This window comes from Macaca nemestrina, chromosome 12 (assembly GCF_043159975.1).
Source record: "Macaca nemestrina isolate mMacNem1 chromosome 12, mMacNem.hap1, whole genome shotgun sequence".
Lineage (NCBI taxonomy): Eukaryota > Metazoa > Chordata > Mammalia > Primates > Cercopithecidae > Macaca > Macaca nemestrina.
Genome location: NC_092136.1, coordinates 75484555 through 75501704, shown reverse-complemented (window position 1 = coordinate 75501704; position 17150 = coordinate 75484555). Strand labels below are relative to the sequence as shown.

The window sequence follows — 17150 nt, the reverse complement described above, 5'->3', positions numbered from 1 at the left end:
CAGGGGGCTGAGGCAGGAGAATGGCTTGAACCTGGGAGGCGCAGGTTGCAGTGCGCTGAGATTGCACCACTGCACTCCAGCCTGGGTGACAGAGTGAGACTCCATTTCCAAAAAAAAAAAAAAGTCTTAAGTTGAACTTCATTCGTTCGCCCATTCAACAAATATTGAGACTTTCAAGGCACCTGGAACATATGGTTTACCAGACTGCTTCCTGCTTCGAGTGTCTCTGACACGTGTTACAGAATTAAGGGTCCCTACGCCTCCACTCAGCGTAGGAATGGGCCGCCTGGCTGCTATGGGCCCATGCCCTCATTTGGGAGCTCCTTAACCATGGTGCTCAGTTGAAAGGTTCCCTGTCAGAGCTGAGTATATTCATATATTCACAATTGGCCATTTCACAGATAGGGTGGGGAAGGCCCAAAGAGTGGGCCAACCCCTGGGTCCCCTGAAGCAGCCTCTTTATGGCATCATTAATCAAAGAGGCTTTGTGCAATCAGTGGAGACTGGGCGTGTCCATGATGAGAGAGAAGCAGCGAGGAGGCACGGGTGAGCAAAGCCCTCCAGGCGGGAAAGAGGCCCGTTTTGCAGAGGCCAACTTCCTCCCTCCCACCTGGCAGAGCCTTCCTAACAACCTTCCCTCCTCCACCCACACCCGCCAGCCTCTGCCCAGAGCCAGGGTGTCAGCTTGGGTTTGGTGACAGCAGCCCTGAAGGAGGTGTTGGATGGTTGAAGCCCTCCATTGTAGCAGCTCTGGCATCTTCCACGAGCCTCGCCTCGCCAAGTCGTCCTCCTGCCAACTGGAGAGTGGCTGGCTCCTGAGGGATCCTCTCCAACTAGGTAACTCGATTCCCTACAGCCCAGCATCAGCCCAGCTCTGGCCACCAGGGCCGGAGCTCTGAAAAGTTTACCTCCAACATGGCAGGGAGCAGTTTTCAAGGTCAAGGAGGGTGGCCACCAGGAGCTCCTCAGCCAGGGTGCATGGGGAGAACACAGGACTGGTGGGCCAGGTTCTAGCTCCAGTTCTTCACTAACTTCCTGTGTGTCTTTGAATATATCACTTCCTCACTCTGGACCTCTTCTCATATAAGGGAGCCTGACAGAAGGTCCCCGAGTGCTTACAGATGGACTAACTGGTTAGGGTCTTCTTGGTCTGCAGCATCCCTTTCAAATAAAGACCTGACTACTCTGTGCCTGATGATCAGGGTGCCCAGTAGCTGTGAGCCCCCCTCACCTGGCCTCCTTTCCAGTAGTAGGGAGAGCAGGGGCTGGCAGCTGCTGTCTTGGTTCCCAGCCTCTCTCAGGAGTCAGAGAACATTAGAAATTCAGTGGAACTACACTGGGTGTGGCTTCCACTTGCCTTATGATAACCAAGTGAAACTGGATTTTTCTCAACAACTATGAGAAAGCTTAAGAACAAGCTATTTACAGGATTCCACTTAGCATCTGAATCCCTCAATTCACAAAAACCAATATGTGAGTAACATTGTGAAATGACGCTTTTGGTTTTCTCCCCTAGAATGTTACTATCATACATGTAAAGCATGCTATTGTAATTTCACCTACCGTTCACTATTCACTACCTTTTCATAAGGACCAACTGGACTTTACTGAGATTATGCTTTTCCCATTTTGCATAAAAAAAATTTTTTTAGATGAAATAGTGGTGCAATAGTACAGGATAGTTTTCCTTTTTTAAAATTTTTTTGAGACAGAGGATGGAGTCTTGCCCTGTCTCCCAGGCTGGAGTGCTGTGGCACGATCTCGGCTCATTGCAACTTCCGCCTCCTGGGCTCAAGCAATTCTCCTGCCTCATCCTCCTGAGTAGCTGGGATTACAGGCACCTACCACCATACCGGCTAATTTTTGTATTTTTAGTAGAGATGGGGTTTCACCATGTTGGCCAGGATGGTCTCGAATTCCTGACCGTAGGTGATCTGCCCACCTCGGCCTCCCAAAGTGCTGAGATTACAAGTGTAAGCCACCACACCTGGCCTAGTACATGACAGTCTTTGAGTAACTTTTCACAAAGTCTAATATGTATTCAGAATAATCACACTCCTAAATGTACAGCTTCATGCTTTACCACTAAATGAACACACCATGGAACCACCTCCCAGATAAAGAAACAGAACATTATGATAGTTCTTTTTTTAATGTTCTTTCCTTTTTTTTTTAAGCAAACTTAAAAAGCTGGTAACTTTACGCTGGTCACCTACTCTTCATTTAAATTTTACCAGTTGGTAAAATCTAGAATTTGGAGACGTTCTGGGCTAGCTGATCTAATAATGTCCCATGCAGTGCTGCTGGAGCCCTTGGAGCCATTATCTCCTGTGACACAACAACCAGAGGAAAGCAGACACGGGCCAGGGACCCACTTCACCCCATCTCAGGCGATAGGGAGAATCTGGCCCAAACATCCCCTCCAGATTCAGCAGAGTTGGCTGCTGGATGCCAGGGCCAAGGCGCAGTGATGAGGAGTGGCTTTGGAAGGGAGATGCTGGGGAAGAATCAGTCCTCCCACCCAGGCCTCTTTTGCAGCCTCTTTTCATCAGCTGTTACTTTTCCCTTCCACCTGCCCACCCCAGGGGCAGGTCTTCTGGACACCTAGGAATCCTCAGGTGCACATTGTGTATCACCATTGCCATCTCCTCTCCCCCCACTCAATTCTCAAGTCACAGCTCCGAGACCCAGGAAGCATTCTCTGACCCTTTTTTTCTCTATTGATAATGGAGAAACCCTGGCATCTTTCTGAAAGGTTATGAGATTTGTTCAAAATCACACAACAGGCTGGGAATCCAGGAGGCCACATCCACTCAACCAAGGCAATGCACATTTGTCAAGGACTTGCTTTGTACCCAAACATAGATTAAGGTGATTCTAAGGAAGAGGACCCTTTCTGTTCAGTAAGTCTTACGTATCATTATGCTCAATAAATACGTGCCTGGCCCTCACTAGGTGTTGACCATTCATGCATTCAGCAAATATTTTATTGAGCAGTCTCTCTGTGTCACCAGGCTGAACTCACTATCTTTGGGGAGTTCACAGCCTGGTTGGAGAAACGAGACCAGACAAAATATCTACAGTCAAAGCTAGACGTGATCACAGTAATGAGAGTGGGATACAGGGGAAAGGGGAAGGAAACATCACATGAGATTGTGGGGAGCATGGAAGGCTCCTCAAAGCCATGCATTTGAATTTGCCCTCGATGGATGAATTGTGTTCCACCTACTCAGCTAACTTAGCATCCCAGTGTCCCCAGAATGTTCCTCTCCTGCTAGCCTTGCTGAGTTGGCCAGTGTCCAGCTGGGCCTTCTGCTGAAAATAATTGCCCCCCTGCCAAGAGTAGCCCTCACTTAAGGGCCTGTTGTTACGCAATTTAAATATTTAGTTGTACATGTGTACAGTTTAGAAAATCTGTAAGGCTTGTAATGGAAAGCAGCAATCCCCCTGCACCCCTCCCACAACACACACACACACACACACACACACACACACAAATTTTCTGCTTGACATAGGCTACTGCTTTTGACTCTAAATTATTTGCTTATACTGCTACTTCTTGATTTTTCAGTTTCTTTCTCTTTCTCTCTCTTTCCCCTTACTCTCTCCACACTCACATGTACATTTTGTGTCTCCCTACTTCCTCTTAGTATCACAAGTTTGATTGGAACAGCATTCATGTTTTCATTATCAGGCGACGTGCTATTGACAACTGGGCTGTGTAGTATTCTATAATTATTTTTCCTTCCCTGCATGACTATTGTGGTTATGCAATTCTCCTTTCAATATGTTTAAATGCATTGGCTAGTCTACCAATTTCGTCTTCCTGAAGAAGTCCCTCCCAGAGTCTTCCACCAGGTCCCATTAGGATGAATTGTCTTCTATTGCACAATAGAATAGAATGGCCTGGGGATTCCTTTGCCCCTATTCTTTGTTACATTTTCTCTTCCTTGGATGCCATGTTTTCCTCTTTCTTGGTTAACTCCCTCATTTCTGCTGAAGCACACCCTCCAGAAGCTTCCTCAGAAAGCATGCAAAGATAATTCACATGACTAGAAATGTATTCTCTCTTCACCCATGATCATCAGTTGGCTGGGTGGAAATATAACTTTCTGGGATGGAAATATAACTTTCTTCAGAATTTTGGAGGCATTTCCCTATTGTCTCCTAATTCCCATCTTGCTATTGAGAAATCCAATGATATTCTGATTCTTAATCCTTTGTATGAAGCCTTCTTATTTACTCTTCTATCTGGAAACTTTTATGATCTTCTCTTTGTTATCAAGATTCTAAAATTTTGATGTCTTGGTGTGAATCTATTTTCATACATTGTACTGAGTCCTCAATGGGTTATTTCAGTCTGAAACTCATGTATTTCAGTCTCAGACATTTTCTCTAATCCCTCTTTCTAGAATTGCTGTCATTTAGGTGTTTAATCACCTTGAGTAGCCCTCTAATTAACTTGTCTTTGCTGTTTTCTGTCTCTTCCTTTTCCCTATATTTTCTCAAATTTATCTTCCAACCATTCTTTTGAGTTTTTTTCATCTTTGGCTATTGCATTTTTAATTTCCAAGAGTTCTTTTTTGTAGCATCCCATTCTTGTTTATGGATGCAATATCTTATCTCTTAGGACATTAATTATAGTTTTCTTTTAAGTCTTCAGTCTTCAGCTTTTTGTAGCAATACCTTGTTTCTTAGGATGTTAATTATAGTTTTAAGTCTTTAACTTTTTGCATAGTTGCCATCTTCTAAGTTCCTTTGTTGTTTCCCCCTATTGTTTTGACTTCTTTTTTAATTAGAGGCTTTTCTCAAATGCTTACTCATCTTTTGCAGTCTGTTCATATTTAAGAATGAGACACTAGAATAGATTTGATACCCTCTGAACATGATTGAGGCTGTGCACAGGGATCTAGTTGGGCCATTCCATGTCTTTTCTTTTGTGCTAGTCAAAACAAAAGCTCCACAAATCTCCTGCCTGAACTGTTTTACATATCCTGTCTGGAGTATTAGTATTTTGCCAAGAGACAGAGTATCTGGAAATCTGATTGTTTCCAAGCAATCTTTCTGTTTTTAGCCTCCCCCGCCTCCGACCCACCCACTTTCCAGAAGTACCTGGTACAACCAATTCCTGAACCATTTGGGGGTTTAACAGTGTAAATCGGGCTGATTTTCAACTTTCTTTATTGCCTTTTAGGATTTAATCAGTTACCTTTCTTTGTTGGCTGTGTCTGGTTTCCAATATTATGATAAATCCCTTTACTGTTGTTTTAGTTGGTTTCAGGGAAGACCACAGTGTGAGCTCCACTTGCTATCTTTATTCTAGTTCCATTTTTAAATGGGCAGCAACAACACATTTCAGAGCGGGAAGTCTCTGTTTATAAACATTGACAGAGACCGGAACCAGAATATGGAAAAGGGCCTAGAGGGGCCCTTCCCCACCAGTTCTTTGCCTATTAAGACTCCTGGCTCTAAAAGCCCAGGTCAAAAGCCACTCCTTGCAATGCCTTCCTCAGTCTCCCCAGCTTGTATTTGTTTTATTCAACTTAGGCCAACTGAGTGATAGATATTACAGTACTTTATAGACATTATTCCATTTAAACCTTTACACTCTAAAGTGTTAGAGGTTTGGAGAGGTGGATGCACTGACCAAGATCCCACAGCCTTCCTGACCACTTCACAGGTGGAAAACTGAGGTGGTCCCACGGCCAGAGCTAAGAAAGGCGGTGCTGATTCCTGGGCCCCCGCTGCTCACTGCGTCCTCTGGCATCACAGTAGGCCAAGAGCAGCTCACTCTTAGGTGGCCACAAGAATCACGGGGACAGTTTACATTTACTGAGATCGTAACAGCCCAAGGGGTTCACCTTGCCCGCTGCCTAGACAGAGCCAGTTCATCAAGACGGGAATTGCAATAGAGAAAGCGTAATTCAGGCAGAGCCAGCTGTGTGGGAGATCAGAGTTTTATTATTACTCAAATCAGTCTCCCCAAGCATTGGGGAGCAGAGTTTTGAAGGATAACTTGGTGGGTCCAGTGTGCCAGGAGCGCTGATTGGTCAGAGATGAAATCATAGGGAATGGAAGCTGTCTTCTTATGCTGAGTCAGTTCCTGGGTGGGGGCCACAAGATCAGATGAGCCAGTTAACTGATCTGGGTGTGCCAGCTGATCCATCAAGTGCAGGATCTGCAAAACATCTCAAGCACAGATCTTAGAGCAGGTTACAGAGGGTCAGAATCTTGTATCCTTCAGCTGCATGACTCCTAAACCATGATTCCTAATCTTGTGGCTAATGTTAGTCCTACCAAAGCAATCTAACCCCCAGGCAAGAAGGAGGTCTGCTTTGGGAAAGGTCTGTTACCATCTTTGTTTAAACAATAAACTATAAACTATATTTCTCCCAAAGATAGTTCAATCTATGCTTAGGAATGAACAAGGACAGCTTGGAGGTTAGAAGCAAAATTGAGTCAGTTAAGTTAGATGTCTTTCACTGTCTCAGTCATAATTTTTTAAAGGCAGTTTCAAGATCTCTCAGTAAATGACAGACCTGAGACTTGAACACATGTCTCTTCCATGCAGCCTTTCTGACATAATTGCTGACTTTGAGGAGCCCCAAAGGTGGAGTTCATATTTTGGTGAAAAAATGGCACGTGTACTGCAGAGTCAGCCCTGGGCACATAAAAGGAGCACCAAATGGGGGTGAAGGAGTGGTGTGCAGTTCAAAGGAAAGTGTGCTTCCTCCCGAATAACCAGGACTGCCTTTGCAGAGGTGGTGGCATCTGAGCGCATCACCCCACAGGTTCAGGATGGCTTCTTTTCTTGCCTAGGGGATGGGCGGTGACAGTGAATAATAATGATGGTGGTGGTGAAGTTAGTAAAGCACTTTTACTCAGATCTCTTTGATTTTACAGAACTTTGTGGGCTGAATGTTATCTTCACTTTAGGCAAGATAAAATCAAGGCACAGAGAAGTTAGTCATCCAGCAGGAAAGCCTGGGCTTCAGGGTCCAGGCCTGTCCCTTCCAAGTCCTCGCTCTCTGCTTTAACCAGGCAGAGGGGGAAGCTTCCTATTCCAGAATCTCTCTTCACCAGTGCTTCGCAACATGTGGACTATTTACTTGCTTTAAAGAGCTGATTTCCGGGTTCCATCTCAGACCTACTGCGTCTTTGGGAGATGGGGCCCTGGAATCTGCATTTTAACAACTGTCCCCGTGTTTCTTGCGGTCACCTAAGACAACTGCCCTTGGCCTACTGGGATGCTGAAGGGCGCTGTGAGCAGCTGGGGCCCAGGAACCAGCACCGCCTTTCTTAGCTCTGGCCATGGGAACACCTCAGTTTTCTGCCTGTGAAGTGGGCAAAGTCGAGACTCCGAGGGTGCCGTGCCCCGCCTGCCGCCCCGACAGCACCGGCGAGCGCAACACCTACCTCTCTCCCAGGCTCCCTCCCACTTCTCCGTCCCGCCCGCCCGGGTGGAAGGAAACAGCTGGGGGCTCTTCGCTTCCAGGCTGCGGTCGCCTCCTCTTCGGCTGCGCACTGGCCGGGGCTGGGCGGCTCGGGGCCGCTTTCCGCACGCGCCGACCCCTGCCGGGGACCGCAGGGGACCCGAGCGCGCGGCGCTTTCCGCCCGCCGGGCAGCCTCGCCCCCGCCTGCCCGGCCAGCAGTCCATAAATATTCCCGAGGCCTGGAGGGGGCAGAAAACGCCTTTCCAACGCGTCTTCTGGCCGTGGTCCACCTTTCCACTCGCGGAACCCTGCGAGGAGAGGCCTGGACACCAGTCAGTACCGCGCCCCCAAACCCTCGCCCTGCGCAGTCCGAGGGTACAAGCGTGGGCCTTGGGGGGCGGGCGTGGGCAAGGCAGGTGGACACAGACCCAAGGTGGGGGCTGGGGGAGGGTGCCCCACTCAATCCGGGGCTCAGGGAAGGCGTCCTGGAGGCATTTCAGCAAAGCTCCGAAAGATGAACGGATATGATGGACAGAGGGAACAGAATATGCAAAGACCAACAGGGTGGCAGTTGGGGAGATTCCAAATATTGTGTGTTGTCACAACACTGAGTTCAAGGTGTAGTGGCTCAAGATGGGGCTGGAGAGAGTGGGGAGAGCGTCCCGAGCAGGTGCTTGGAAAACCATGCTGGATGGGCGGCTCTGAGGGATTGTAAGCAGGACCCTGACTGGCCAATCATTTGCTTGCCGGGAAGGCCACTCTGACTGATGTGGGAAGGGGACTGGGAGAGTGGCAGGGGAATGGGTGAGGAGGCTGTAGGCAGAGGTCACAGTGCCTGCACCCAGGTGACAGCAGTGGGAATGTCTCCCTCCTGCCAACCCTTCTTCCTCATTGGTCCAGCTTGGACCCTCTTCCAAGGCCTGGCTCAGTGCCCCACTCACCACCTCCAGGAAGTCTTCCCTGCTCCCTCAGGGTCTCAGAACGCCAAAGCCTGTATCTGATTATTTGCTGCCTTGCCTTTGGAATTAATCTGTGTGCATCAGCCTTCAAGGGAGCTGGGCATGGTGATCAAGACCACCTGAGAACCCCAGTTCTACTGCAGACATGTGAACTGGGAAAGTCTTTCATTCACTCTGAGCTCACTTTCTTCCTCTGTAAAATGGGGAGAATGATCCCTCCGTTGAAGGATTCTATATGCCTGGCATATGGGTATGCTCAGTGAGTGAGCTTTTTCTCCACTAGAGTTGGTCAGCCGGGAAACCAGACAAGGGCCCTTTGAGTGTCTCCTGAAACTTCTCTAGGGCTTTTAGATAGAAGTAACAGTGGATAGCAGTGATTTTTAAGGCCAAGGATTGGAATACCGGAGTCCCTGTGTGACTTCAGGCAAGTCAGGGCCCCTCTGTGCACTCTGGATAACAAGGGGGCAGGCAGGAGGACTCCTACAGTCCCTACTGCTGCTCTTTTAGGTGTTACCTTTCTGGTGGAGTTCTTTGGGTTTCCTTGGGAGGCAGAGGCACCTGGAAGGCCAGCCCAGAGCTGAAGATCTAAGATGACAGATTGCCAGGATCCTGGCTTGGAGCAGCTACAGCAAGTATCCAGGCATGGTAGCAGGTATCTTGGGCACAACACGATCAGATGCGTGTGAGCAAAGCCATGGGATTTGGGTAGGTCCCAGATGAAGGAGCCATGAGTGGTGTCATCACACCCTTCTCTTTGCCCAGATGAAAGTCCAGTGAGCCACCCATGGTTATGTGGCAAGCTCATCGCAAGGCACTTTGGCTAACAGGAAGAGCAGGAACAAAGTGGTCAAGACTCCCACGTTCAACTCAGGTGACCTAAGTCTGTAGTGAGGTAAAGCACAGGAAAACATCTAGTCCAATGGCACGTAGGAGATGCTTAATAAATGCAAATTTATTGAACACCAGACCTTATACTGAGAAGCAGTGGGTCACACACAGCCTCTTCCCTTGAGCTCAGAGCCTGGGGAGAGCAAGAGATGGGTACAGACACATTCCTGGCCTATGCAGGGACAAAGGACAGCACAGGAACTATGGGGACCCAGAGGAAGATGGGATTGAACTTTTACCCAGAACAGGCTCTGTGCTCAGTAGTGAACTTGGGGAGAAAGGTATATTAAGGAAGGTTTCATGGAGGAGGTGACTTTGCTCTGGCACTTTTTGTTTTGTTTGAGATGGAGTCTTGCTCTGTTGCCCAGGCTGGAGTGCAGTGGCACCATATCGGCTCACCGCAATCTCCACCTCCCAGTTTAAGCGATTTTTCTGCTTCAGCCTCGGAGTAGCTGGAACTACAGGTATGTGCCACCATGCCTGGCTAATTTTTGTTGTTTCAGTAGAGACAGGGTTTCACCATGTTGGCCAGGCTGGTCTCGAACTCCTGGCCTCAAGTGATCCACCCACCTCAGCCTCCCAAAGTGCTGGAATTACAGGTGTGAGCCACCATGCCTGGCCTGCACTGGTTTTTAAGCCAAGAAGGCAGAGAAAGTTATTTCAAGCAGAAGCAAGAATATATATGGGGGGCTGGGAGCGGTGGCGCACGCCTGTAATCCCAGCACGTTGGGAGACCGAGGTGGGTGGATCATGAGGTCAGGAGTTCGAGACCAGCCTGACCAACATGGTGAAACCTTGTCTCTACCAAAAAACACAAAAATTAGCCGGGCATGGTGGGGTGTGCCTGTAATCCCAGCTACTCGGGAGGCTGAGGCAGGAGAATTGCTTGAACTTGGGAGGTGGAGGTTGCAGTGAGCTGAGATCGCATAATTGCACTCCAGCCTGGGCAACAGAGCGAGACTACTCCATTTCAAAAAGAAAAAAAAAAAAAAAAAAAAAAAAAAGAAGAATGTATGTTGGTCGGTGCAAAAGTAATTGCGGTTTTTGCCATTGACTGTAAAGGCAAAAATCGCAATTTTGCACCAACCTAATACAAAGTCACAAGACTGGGGAAAGCGTGGAATGTTCAAGGAGCTGGTGAGTATTTTGCTGTATAGGAAATGGGGCATCAGAGGTCAGCAGAGGCCCCGATGGGAAGAGCCTTGAATGCTAGCTAAGGAGCAAACATGGTCTCCAAGGGCAGTGAGGAACCATGAAAGGTTTCTGAGCAAGAGAATGATATGGTCATAATCCATTACAGAAGGAAGCATCTTGCATTCATCGAGCCATCTGGAGAGACCTGGGGATGGCGGGGAGGGAACTGGGCCAGTGGCCCAGGTAGGAACTCTTAGCTGTGCTTCAGTCCACTGGGATTTATTTAGGTCAGAGCCGGGCTCCTGGGACTGGTGGCCTCTTCCCACATGGACAGTAGGTGGCGCTGCAGCTCTGTGTATGCAGCCTCCAGGGTGCGGCTACCTGCCCTCACCTAGGTGGGTCAGACCCTTTGTCCCGCTTGGCCCTGGGGCTTGGGTCCCATCTCCAGGGATGAGGCTTGGAGGGGTAGGATGGGGATGGGCTTTGCTCCTCCTTCTCCAGAAGCAGGGAGGCCACTCGCTTTACAGAACCACAGGATGTGTGAGTAGAGAGGGCCTCCAGGGACTTTCTGGCCCGTGTCCTATTTCACGTGTAGGTAAACTGAGGCCCCCAAGGGGGAGGGGCTTGCCTGAATCATGGAATGGGTTAGTATCTCGGGGGCGGTTCCAGTGCTTGATGTGGGAGGTTATCCCATCCCTTTCCCCTCCTAAATCCCTCCCGTTTGCCTCCTCTTGCCCTCCCCATTGGCCCCTCTCCTCTCAGTTCCCACCATCCACCTGGCCTGGACCACTGTCCCAGCCTCCTCACAGATGGCTGTGTTGTCTCTTCCATGCCTGCCCGTGCCTTTCCCCACCCCATCCATCCCCCACCCAACCCAGGGATTTCCATCACACACAGATCCAATGGTCACCCTCCCCTGTTAAACCCTTCCCTGACCCCTCATCATCCCTAAAGGCTGCTTAGTTTGCTTGGCAGATGGGGATCTGCTCTGGGCCCCCAGGTCTCTGCTCACCCTGGCCCTCATGCCTTATCTGTGCCAATCCTACTGTCGCACTCTTACTAACCCTCCATGACTCAGTGGGGGCCTCCAAGGTATGGGGGCTTAGGTGCCCCTTCTGGGCTGCCATAGCTGTGACCACACTGTGTGAGTGAGGGTCCCTGCTCCCATCTTCTCTGCTGAATCACCCAGAGCACATCCAGGGTGGGGACCCTGGCACCTGATTCACATTGCTCCCCGTGGCATGGGGCTTGGCCCCCATGGGAGCTTTGTGCTGTCCTTTTGGATGAATGTCTGAATGACAGGTGCACTCTGAGAGGATCCTTACCAGATCATGGTACACTGCCATGGGCCAGGCGCTGCGCTGGTACTTCCATGCACAGCCTCGCAATCCTAACAGCAGCCTTGGTGGGGTCACACTAGAATTACTAACTCTGTTTTGCAGAAGAGGAGAGTGAAGCACAGAGAGGAGAGATGACTTGCCTAAAGTCACACAGCAAGTGAGTGAATAGAAACCAGGCTCACCAGGCTGCCTGGCATAGCAAGACCTCAGGCAGCTAAAGGGATGGGCTCAGCATGATGGGACGGCTCCCAGGAGCTACAGGGCAGCAGGGGCCAAATCTCCCAGAGTCTGAGCAAAGCTAATGTGGAGCTATCAGGAGGCCACTCAGGTGCCTGGGCCCTCAAGAAGTCAGGTTCCCTCTCTGTTTTAGAGCATGGGAAGTCTCCAGTTGTTCCAAGTCAGGCAGGGACCTGGGCAGACTTGAGTACCAGAAGCACTTCTATGGCTGCTGTGAGGTAGAGACCAGCAGCTGGAGGCCAGCCAAGAGGCCGACCTAGTGATCCAGGGAGAGGCAAGGCTCAGTGGGTCAAGCAGCACATGGTCTGGGATCAGGCCTGGCCAAAATATTAATACCAAGGCCTTCCAAGGGGCCCTGTGGTCAGTAGGCTGGGTGCCTGGAAGCAAGAAGTAAGCAGCGATGGGGCTGCCCATGAAGATGGGTGGGCAGAATGTGATAACGAGCTGGGCGCCGTGGCTCTCGCCTGTAATCCCAGCACTTTGGGAGGCTGAGGTGGGCAGATTGCTTGAACCCAGGAGTTGGAGACCAGCCTGGCCAACATGGCAAAAGCCCATCTCTACTAAAAATACAAAATTTACCTGGGAGCAGTGGCATGCACCTGTAGTCCCAGCTACTGAGGTGGGAGGAATGCTTGAGCCTGGCAGGTCAAGGCTGCAGTGAGCCGAGATTGCACCACTACACTCCACCTTGGGTGACAGACTAAGACTCTGTCTCAGAAAAAAACAAAACAAAACAAAAAACCATGGTAACAAACTGCAAATATTTGTTGCAGAAAAACCCAGGAGCATGGAAGGGCAAAAGCAGAGGCCAGCAGAGTGCTCAGGCTTCTAGAGCCTGACACTCCCAATGATGGGAGTGTCTTCAACTTGTTGCATGACCTTGATCTTATCCCTGTTCCTCTCTAGGCACCAATAAGGGAAATTTTAGCCTGAAGTCCCCCAAGGGGCCTCTATATCTGGGTGCCCAGTCTTGATGCTACATAGAAGTCAGAGGTAGAAGGGCCCTTGGTGTCTCAGGCTCAGAGAGGGATTGGGCCTGCCCACATCCCACAACGAACACAGGCCCAGAACCAAGAACTCCTGATTCTCAGTCTGCCTTGGTTATGGCACAAAGCACACTCCCTCCTGCTTTTCCAAGGCGAGTGTTCGGGTCCTTTAGGGAGCCCTTTGGTGGTCATTTGGTACAGCCTCTTTGGCTGGGCAGCTGCAGCTTCTTCTTTTTTGTTTGAAACAAAAGTCTCGCTCTGTTGACCAGACTGGAGTGTAGTGGTGTGATCTCGGCTTACCACAATCTCCATCTCCCAGGTTCAAGCAGTTCTCTGCCTCAGCCTCCCAAGCAGCTGGGATTACAGGCACCTGCCACCATATCTGAATAATTTTTGTAGTTTTAGTAGAGACGGGGTTTCACTATCTTGGCCAGGCCGGTCTTCAGCTCCTGACCTCGTGATCCACCCGCCTCGGCCTCCCAAAGTGTTGGGATTACAGGTGTTAGCCACTGCGCCTGGCCCATCTTTTTTTTTTTTTTTTTTGAGACAGAGTCTTGCTCTATCGCCCAGACTGGAGTGCAGTGGCGCTATCTTTGCTCACTGCGACTTTTGCCTCCCGGGTTCAAGCGATTCTTCTGCCTCAGCCTCCTGAGTAGCTGGGATTACAGGCACCCACCATCATGCCCAACTAATTTTTGTATTTTTAGTAGAGATGGGGTTTCGCCGTGTTCACCAGGTTGGTCTTAAACTCCTGACCTCAAGTGATCCACCCGCCTCGTCCTTCCAAAGTGCTGGGATTATAGGCGTGAGCCACCGTGCCCGGCCTGCGGCTTCCTGTTTATTCCCAGGAGGGAGCACTCAGGATGCCTTCCTGGTGAGCGTGCTACAGAACTTCCTTTCATCTACCCTGTGCCCTAGCTGCAGCCATCCTTCTTGGGGGTGTGTTTGGGGCAGGACAGTGTGGGGAGTTGCTGGGGAGTGTCTGCTCGGTGGTGATGCCCAGTGCAGTCTGATGCCCACCTTCCTATCACCACTCCTGCCAGCATCACACCACTTGGTGAGGTCAGCCTCTTGCTGGGAGGCTGCCTCTTAGGGGTCCCTTGGGGTCCTGGTCAGGGCTTCTCCTTGACTCATCCAAGGGGTCCAGCCACTTCTGGAAGGTAAACCTTTGCCCCAGATCATCAGTCTCAGGGCAGGGCGCCTCTTCCAAGCACCACCCAGTTCTGAACAGCAGGGCCTCTGGCACTGGTCCTTAGCTGTGGGCTGCAGTGAGAGTCCCTGCTGGTTTCCTGGTGGGAGAAGTCAGACTGGCCCCTGGGATGGTGCCGCCAACTCCCGCCAGGGGACATGAGGGGTAAAGCATCATCCCAGCTCGAGTGGGGAAGTCAGGCGAGTATTAGCATGCCCCAGAACCTCTCCTGCTGCCTTTGGTCCTGCCTCATCCCTGAAACTCCCACTCCCTGCCCAGGGAGGTGTGTGGAGGGTGCTGCTCACGAGAGGAGACACACTTTTGCTGAGCCCCTGCCTGGTGTAAAGGCCTCTTCCACCAGAGTCCTCACAGCCGCTCCGAGAGGTGGAGTGTTACCATCCCCATTTGACCAGCTGAGATCCCGAATTGCCAAGCCACTAAAAGTGGAATCGGCACTTGAATGTCTTTCATAATCCAGTTTCTCACCTTTTCCTAAGCTGTCCTTATTCATGCATAGGGAAGCAATATTCATTCATTGTTTTTTTCTTAAAGTGACTCTAACTGGTAGGAATAACTAACACATAGTAGGGACTCAATCAATACTTGTTGTGAGCAAATGAACTAGCTGTTAGGACTGGGAGCTGCTGAGATGACTGCCCTTCTTGGCATTCAGCACCGGCCCTGTTGGAAACCACACTGTGTGGAGAGAGCTGCCGATGCAAGGGGAGGCTCCGCTCGGGGACCTGTGGGCACAGCATGCTTGTCCCACCACCTTTGAGATGTAGGCGAGGCAAATCTGAGGAGCAGGAAGACAACCGGGGATTAGGGTGGGGCATGAATTAGTTGGCGGAGGGTGTTTCCTCTGCGAGTTCCCGTCATCTCTCTGTACTCCCTGCCCTGCTGGGATGTAGCCCTGGAGCCCCTCTTCTCCTACAGACTCAGCCTCCTCCAGGAAGCTTCCTTGCACTGGAGCCTGGACTGGGCCTTGCTCTGGGCTCCCCAGCCCTTGTGAATTGTTGTGACACAAGTTCCATGTTGTCATCGACTAGTTATGTGATTGTTTCCCCATCAGACCAGGAGTTCCTGAAGGCAGGGGGTTCTTTGATTCCTCTCCGAGTCTGCAGCTCCCACGACAGGGCCAGAAGGAAAGGTTGTTGAATGAATGAATGAATGAATGAATGAATGAATGAATGAATGAATAAAACAAGTAGTGCAAATATCCCTAGCCTGCAAGCCTTGGGCTTCAGTTCTGCCACCAGCTGGCAAAGCCCCATTCCACTCTGGTTTCACATGCCCCATCTGTACTCTGTGGCCATGGGACCCTCCAACTGCCCCTGAGAAACAGGTAACGAGGGAGGGACTAAGTGCCACTGGCGGATGCTCAGCTTGAAGCTGCCTCCCTGTGCTTATCCCCTCAGCCTCAGCCCCGCCTACCGGGGGTGGAGGAAGGGCCCGTCAAATTGCATTCCCCTCACGCTGCGTTGCATTGCCTCATCTCAGAAACGCTCCATCTTAGCTCTCATCTCTCTGCCCCAAGCAAGCTAGCTTGGCCAGCAGACCCGCTGACATCAGCCAGGACTTGCTGGGGGCCAGGGTTGGGGGCCAGGCCCTGTAATCCGCCCACAGGATCAAAAAGCTTCTACAATGCTCTGCAGGTTTCCAAGCCTGTGCCACACCCAGCCCAGCCTCCCCACACCCCAGAGGGCTGGGCTCTCCATCATCATTCTGTTACCCACGGAGGGAGGGGCTGGAATGTCCCTGAGTGCCCACTGACCGGTGGCCCAGCTGGGAATCTGGACTCAAGTCTTAAACTCCAAACTGCTTTGTTTTAATCCCTAGTGGCTATCTCAAGGTGTGAATTTGGGCAAGTGGGTGATTTCCTCTGGGTCTCAGTTTCTTTTTCTGTTTCAGGGGGATGGCTGTTGCCCAGTACTCCTGAAGGTGCCTGGAGAGGTGGAGGGGCTGCTGGACATTATGGAAAAGGCACCAGCTGGGAGCCAGACCCTGGCTCTGCTTCTCTCTGGCCTCAGCTCTCTATCTGTAGAGTGAGGGGCCTGGCTGTCCCTTGTTCCTCCCCACTTCCTCCTCACTCTTGCTTCATCACCCTCACAGTGAAGGCAGTAGCAAGAGGAGCATCCTGTGCGCTGGCTATTTTTCAGGCCTGGGTTGGGCTATGGGCATCAAGAGAGGGCCCAGTCTCCACCCTTAGGGAACCCATGGATGTACAGGGGAGGACACATCTATTTGTCATCCATCCATCATAGGTCATCTATCCATCCATCCATCTATCCATCCTCACATCCCTCTGTCCCCCCATCCATCCCCCCATTCTTCCACCCATCCCCCGCCATCCATTCGTTCATCCATCCACACACCTATCCAGCCAGCAAACGTTTACCCAGCATGGTCTCTGTCTCAGGCCTAGGCTGTGTGGGACTGCAGAGCAGACTCCCACCGGGTCCTTCCTTCAGAGACTTACAATCTACCTCCAAGCTGCCCTCACATCTCAGCCCCCAACCTGGGCACTTCTTCCCAGGTCCAGATCTCACATCTCACAGACGCCCTGACTTTGCCCTTTGGGTGTCCCACAGGCTTTCAAACAAGAACACTTGATTTGTTCCCCACCCTACCCACTATGTGCTTCCCTCGCAGGTTTCCCCAGGTCAATAAATGGCCCCGAGATCCATCCAGGGCTTAAACTCTACACATCTTCCCAGATTCCTCTCTCCTCTCACTCACCCTTGACACCAAAACAAGCGAGCAGTAAAATCTGAGGATACCGCCTCCAAATAAGCTGCTGTTGCCAATTCTCCCGTCTCCACCATGGCCACAGTCACAGAAGCATACTCACACTGGGCCATGACTGTCTCCTCTCACCCCTCCTCCACCGTGGTAGTGAGACCTTTCCAAACGCAGACCCAACCCTGTCTCTCTCTGCTTAAAACTCTTTCAGGCTCCCATTGACTGGAGGCTCAGGCCATGT

The 17150-nt window shown here is 50.7% G+C and overlaps 2 long non-coding RNA genes across 2 annotated transcripts; both read left to right on the top strand.

Moving 5' to 3' along the window:
* The first annotated feature begins 539 nt into the window (after nucleotides 1-539).
* On the top strand, nucleotides 540-9702 carry LOC105468781 (uncharacterized). Its single transcript, XR_011610937.1, has 3 exons — nucleotides 540-837; nucleotides 8901-9045; nucleotides 9156-9702. It is a non-coding gene; the product is annotated as an uncharacterized lncRNA (long non-coding RNA).
* A 1984-nt stretch (nucleotides 9703-11686) lies between these two features.
* On the top strand, nucleotides 11687-16871 carry LOC139357545 (uncharacterized). The gene is made up of 3 exons (XR_011610938.1): nucleotides 11687-11912; nucleotides 13686-13852; nucleotides 16079-16871. It is a non-coding gene; the product is annotated as an uncharacterized lncRNA (long non-coding RNA).
* The last annotated feature ends 279 nt before the right edge of the window (nucleotides 16872-17150 follow it).